Here is a 7,435-nt window from a genome sequence, read left to right as displayed (position 1 = left end):
GATGGTCCTGGGTGTAATACACTCTACAATAAGAGACATTTGTGTTAATTGATACTCCCCGATGGTCCTGGGTGTAATACACTCTACAATAAGAGACATTTGTGTTAATTGATACTCCCCGATGGTCCTGGATGTAATACACACTACAATAAGAGACATTTGTGTTAATTGATACTCCCCGATGGTCCTGGATGTAATACACACTACAATAAGAGACATTTGTGTTAATTGATACTCCCCGATGGTCCTGGGTAGTAATACACACTACAATAAGAGACATTTGTGTTAATTGATACTCCCGATGGTCCTGGATGTAATACACACTACAATAAGAGACATTTGTGTTAATTGATACTCCCCGATGGTCCTGGGTGTAATACACACTACAATAAGAGACATTTGTGTTAATTGATACTCCCCGATGGTCCTGGGTGTAATACACTCTACAATAAGAGACATTTGTGTTAACTGATACTCCCCGATGGTCCTGGGTGTAATACACTCTACAATAAGAGAAATTTTTGTTAATTGATACTCCCCAATGGTCCTGGATGTATTACACTCTACAATAAGAGAAATTTTTGTTAATTGATACTCCCCAATGGTCCTGGATGTAATACACTCTACAATAAGAGACATTTGTGTTAATTGATACTCCCCAATGGTCCTGGATGTAATACACTCTACAATAAGAGACATTTGTGTTAATCGCATGGGCGGATCCAGGACATAGTTTTGGAGGGGGGGGGGGGGGGGGGCTACGAAAAAAAGGGCACATTGGGTCCTTAAAAGGGCATCTTAATAAAATGTATTTTTATATATATATATATACAATAGGACATTACTTGATGTCGTAAAATCTCGATGTCGATCAACCGTTTGCTCATGAATATTCAGTAGACGCACAGTAGTTGACGACTCTCAGTGGCTACGGTCTAGGCTCTCCCGATGTGTAGGGGTGGGGGTGGGGGGGGGGGGGGGGGGGGTGTCCAGGGGTATGCTTCCCGGGAAATATTTTAAAACTGGATGGCTTTATAACCCAAACATTATTATTTAGAAGAGTTCAAACCCGTTATTCTTAGATCTCAATAACTAAATCGTGAATGTTAGCGTTGACCGGGGGCAGAGAACGCGAAGGGGGACCCAGGAAAAAGCCATAGAATCAACTTTAAGTATATATATATATATGAACTATCATAATATTTCTTTGTGCTTTGCCTTTGATAACTTGTTTTAAAGGGCACTATTCTAGGGACGGATCTGTCTAGGTAGGGCAGATATAGCTGAGCCTACAAAAACAACAAAAAACAACAAAAAACAACAACAACAAAAAACCCGATACAAATGGGCACTTGTAAGCACTTGAATATTAACTTTAAAGGGCACTATTCTAGGTAGGGCTCTCTCTAGGTAGAGCAGTTATACATAAAAAAAAAATGATACAAAGGGTCATTTGTAAATTATAGCTGTAAAGGGCACTATTTTAGAGACAGCTGTTTAGGTAGGTCAGATATACATAGGAATGACAGAGCCTAATAATAGTTTTGTGATAAACAGGTTTAAAAAATATAAAAAATATATATATTATTATTAAAACAAAGAAAAACTATGTTCATTTGTTTCGTAAATGGTAGGCATCGACCATTGCAGGCCTATAAAATCGGGGGGTGGGGGTGGGGGTGGATGCTGTGCACCCCAACTCGATAATAGTAACGTCCGTTTTTGTTCGTTATAAAGATAACATATGGCTCCCACCCAACCACCCTCCCACCATAGGCTGTTACCCTCATTAGAGGTTGCGCCTCCTTTAGATATCGTTCCCACGGGTCTACATTGAGCCTGTAGATCCAGTAAAAGATATGCTATTTCCTAATTGTGCACAAGCCATTACTGAATGCCACAGTCTGGCCTCAGATTACAGTTATCTTCCCATTTGGTTGCCCAAAATCCGGAAGTTTCACCGCGCAAGTAGTCTGCTGTTTGACTGTGATTATTTCATGGCAGACAGCTATGAAGTGGCAACTGTTTGACTGAAGTGACAGGGGATAGCATGTAGTTTGTAAACATGTGTAACTTGTTGACATTGAAGACTTGTTTGTGGTAATTCCGGCCCATGCAAAAGTAGTGCTTTTTGTGTAAAATGGGTGTACTCCGGCCTGGTTTAGAGGGTGTGTCTGTTTAAACCAATATGCTGGGAGAAAGAGCTGGACAACAGGGGTTGTCCTTTTCAGGGTATGTGTCCCCCATGCAGGCAAAGGTACATTCACGGGCCTGCTGATATTAATAAAAATGTTATAGCCACTAAGGCTATATAGAAACATATAGCGAAATTAATTGTGGTCTGAGGCCGTCTCATCAATGGATCGCAAGACTCCCAGGACGATTATTTCAATGGGAAAATATTCCATGTTCTCCAAGAGTCCGATGTTACACAGTGTGTGTGGGTGGGTGGCCGTACTGCATACAAGTTCAAAGACATCTACAATGGCCGGTCTGTGTGTAATGCCAAACCTTTGAGAATGGCGCCCTCTTGGCTGAAGAAAAATATTTCTTTCAGAATAATAATTATGTTAATCCACCATTGAATGTTACTGATAACTCATCCTACCATCCGAGGCATTCTGAACGACTAGCTCCTGGAGTCCCACTATAACCTCCGATGTATTCCCTTAATTACAGGTCAATGCAAAACACGTTTTATTAAACTCAGCAGACACTCATGACCAGGGAAATAAAAATCATATGTTTTGTCTACAACATATCCACACAAACACACACACAGACACACACACAGACACACACACACACACACACACACACACACACACACATACACAGACACAGACAGACACACACACACACAGAGACACACACATAGACACACACACACACACATACACCAACACACAGAGAGACACACACAGACACACACAGACACATACACAGACACACACATACACACACAGACACACACATACACACACACACACACATACACACACACGCACACAGACACACACACACAGACCCACACACAGATACACACACACACACATACATACACACACACAGACACACACACACAGACACACACACATAGACACATACACACACACATACACACACACACACAGACACACCCAGACACAGACACACACAGACACACACACACACACACACACCAACACACACATAGACACACACACACACACACACACACCAACACACACATAGACACACACACACACACACATACACCAACACACAGAGAGACACACACAGACACACACAGACATATACACAGACACACACATACACACACAGACACACACACATACACACACACACAGACACACATACACATACACACACACAGACACACACACACACAAACACACACACACACACATACACACATACACACACAGATACACACACATACACACACATATACACACATATACACACACAGATACACACACACACACATAGATACACACACACACAGATATACACACACACACACAGATACACACACACAGATACACACACACACAGATACATACACACACACACACACACACATACACACACACACAGATACACACACACACACACACACACACACACACACACAACGTTTCTGTTTCTGTTATGACTGACATTTGAAATTGCTCTCTGGCTATAGCATACAAAGATGATTTCATTATTCCCTCCCTCCTATGTCGTTCTTTTGTTTTTATCTTGCACTGGCGTAGGAAGCGGAGGTGTGTGTGTGTGCGGGGGGGGGGGGGGGGGGGGGGGGGGGGGGGGCGAGGGGCGCAAGGAGGGCACTTTTCTTGATCCAGTAGCAGTAGCGATGGTTTATATATATTTATGATATACATAGCAATGAAATATATATATATCTACAAAAAAACATAAAACTGATATCCGGTGAAAAGTCATATTTTCACTGTATATTAGTTACAGTGAAAATATAAAAATCGTCATGATTAAATTATCTCCCTTTGTCTCGTTTCTTCATATTTAAGTTTGATGATTACCAATTTATCTGATCGTATTTGAAAAAAAAAGGAAGTAATTTAAACATCTGTAACTATATTAGAAAAGGGATATGAAGTGCAATTACGATAAAAATATCAAAAACGAATTGAATACGAAGGTAAATAATGATGACACAATGTCCTGTCATCGAGTGTAAGTTAAAATTTAACGGCATTCGATTCGTTTTGTTTTGTGGGGGTTTTTAAGGATCGCTTTGTCAGGTATGTTTGCACAGCGGTATTATTAAATAAATGTTAATTTAGTAATTAAATAAAGGTAATTTTTATTCAAATTTATTTTTAAAAGTCTATGATCAAGTAAATTTTCTGGAAAAGTTCCATCGGTAGAAATATATCATGGCATTACGTGTTTTCGATAGGATAAGCGAAATATATTAATGAGGAAAGATGTATATAATAAATAGACAATTTCAAGGTGTTTTTTCGAATACGATTTTTATGTCAGCGAGTGATGTGTGAAAACCATATTGAAATAAACTCGTGCAATAAATAGGAAGCGAAAACAACGTATGTGAAGTTCTGTAATATTTATTTCACTGTTATTCCAAGTTCTCCAGAACCCGCCTTTGGCGACCTCTGTTTAGGCTCCCCCTCCTCTGTGTCAGAACAAAACAAAACTTTATTTCTTTCTGATCACCAAATGGTGATACATTGAGGTGATACATTGTGGTGGCTTACAGACATTATTATATATTGACAGCTGCACAGGCGTTGGAAGCGGGGGGGGGGGGGGGGGGGGGGGGGGTAGGGAAGGGGGCATGTGCCCCCACGTTTCATGCGCGGTCGGTTTGGGATCGATCCCCGTCAGTGAGCCCATTGAGCTATTTCTCCCTCCAGCCAGTGCACCGCGACTGGTACACCAAAGGCCGTGGTATGTGCTATCCTGTCTATGGGATGGTGCATAGAAAAGATCCCATGCTGCTAATCGAAAAGAGTAGCCCATGAAGTGGCGACAGCGGGTTTCCTCCCTCAATATCTGTGCGACGCCATATAACCGTAAATAAAATGTGTTGAGTGCGTCGTTAAATACACCATTTCCTTCTTTCTTCCCACGTTTCAGATATTTTGCTTTATAATTGCTTTATAATAGTGTAAATATAAAAGTGTTCCCCCCCCCCCCCCCCCCCCCCCCCCCCCACACACACACTTTTTGGCACCTTCCTACGCCACTACAAATAATGGTATTATTTAAGGATTGTCTGTTATTTCTTTTATGTTCATCGGGATATGATTCAACCGAAGAAAAAAAAGCGTCCGCAAACTGTGTGAATCGGCGGGGCCGTTCTCACATACGTTTGCGGATAATTTGTTTTGTTCATACCCAGATGAACGTAAAAGAAATAACAGACAATACTTATAATTAAATTTGAAACATACTTACTAATAATAACATTAAAAGTTCATATGTTATTTAGAATTTTTGTTTTGTTTTGTTTTTGTTTTTTTGTTGTTGTTTTTTGTTTGTTTGTTAAAACAATAATGCCCAGTAAGAAAAATTACCAATATAAAATGACGTTATCATGTATGACGTTCCCTGATGACGTAATGTTTACATTTATCGGGAAATAAACAAACTCCCGTTGTTACGGCTGGACCAATGGGATGACGTTATATTGTAATGGATGTAACGGAAATGTAATTATATGATAATTGACGATGGTATATACTAATAGTAATAATCCATAAGGTGTATAATTATTATATAAGAAATACTTACCCTAGACGTGATTCATATAATATAATAATACACTGGATATAATCATAACATATACATGTTGTTTTAAAACGGTGTTAATCACATCGAGAAACCTACATATTTTCTTTGCAGTTGATAACTTTGTATTAAATAGCTGATGTAATTTTAAGGTGTTAGGTCTGCTCTAGTAGTATCTGTTTAGATACGTTGATCTTTCATTTGTAAAATAAGGACACTGAAATAAATAAATAAATATATTCGTCACCTAAAGCAGTGTTACAAAGGTTGTCTTTCAATAGTTTGCCATCGGCCAGTTTCAAGTGGTCAGTCATTATTACTAGTCCGGAATCCAATGTAGACTGTTCTTAGTGTCTCTGGTAAATGAAAAAGATAATTATTTGAATATGTTGATTTAAATAATACATTTTAGATAGATATTTAAATTGTCAGGTTTTTTTTTTTACCTATAACGACATGTTTGAATTGGACCATGACCACCTACCTACCTACTTACCTACCTACCCACCCACCCACCGACCTACCTACCTACCTACCTACCTACCTACCTACCTACCTACCTACCTACCTACCACCAACCCACCTACCTACACACCCACCCACCCACCCACCTACCTACCCACCCACCCACCTACCTACCTACCCACCCACCTACCTACCTACCCACCCACCAACCCACCTACCTTCCTACCTACCTACCTACCAAAACACCCACCCACCCACCCACCCACATTCCTATCCTACCTACCTACCTACACACCCACCCACCCACCTACCTACCCACCCACCCACCGACCTACCTACCTACCTACCTACCTACCCACCCACCCACCCACCCACCTACCTACCTACCCACCCACCCACCTACCTACCTACCCACCCACCAACCCACCTACCTACCTTCCTACCTACCTACCTACTAAAACACCCACCCACCCACCCACCAACCCACATTCCTATCCTACCTACCTACCTACCCACCCACCCACCCACCTACCTACCTACCTACCCACCCACCCACCTATCTACCTACCTACCCGCCTACCCACCTATCTACCTACCTACCCACCCACCCACCCACCGACCTAAAACCTACCTACCTACCTAAATCCACCCACCTACCCACCCACCCACCTACCTACCTACCTACCTACCTACCTACCTACCCACCCACCCACCTACCTACCTACCTACCTACCTATCCACCCACCTACCTACCTACCTACCTACCTACCCTGCCCACCCACCCACCTACCTACCTACCGACCTACCCACCCACCTACCTACCTACCTACCTACCTACCTACCTACCTACCTACCCACCCACCCACCCACCCACCCACCTACCTACTACCCACCTACCTACCTACCCACCTACCTACCTACCTACCTACCTACCCACCTACCTACTTACCTACGTTTGGCCCTGATAGTGGGTCCGGTAAATGAGAAATGAAACCGCTACTCTCCCCTCATTGTGCAATTCTCACTACATAGGCGGGTCAGAAATCTTTCTCCTGTTGTTTTTTTGAAAATATTACTATTATTATTATTATTATTATTATTATTATTATTATTATTATTATATTATTATCTATTAAGATTAATTATTTTAGTTTATTTTAAACAGTTATTACACGGCCATTTCAAAACA

Source organism: Gigantopelta aegis, chromosome 9, assembly GCF_016097555.1.
Source record: "Gigantopelta aegis isolate Gae_Host chromosome 9, Gae_host_genome, whole genome shotgun sequence".
Taxonomy (NCBI): Eukaryota; Metazoa; Mollusca; class Gastropoda; order Neomphalida; family Peltospiridae; genus Gigantopelta; species Gigantopelta aegis.
The sequence above is the reverse complement of the archived record's forward strand: the minus strand, read 5'-3'. Positions refer to the sequence as shown.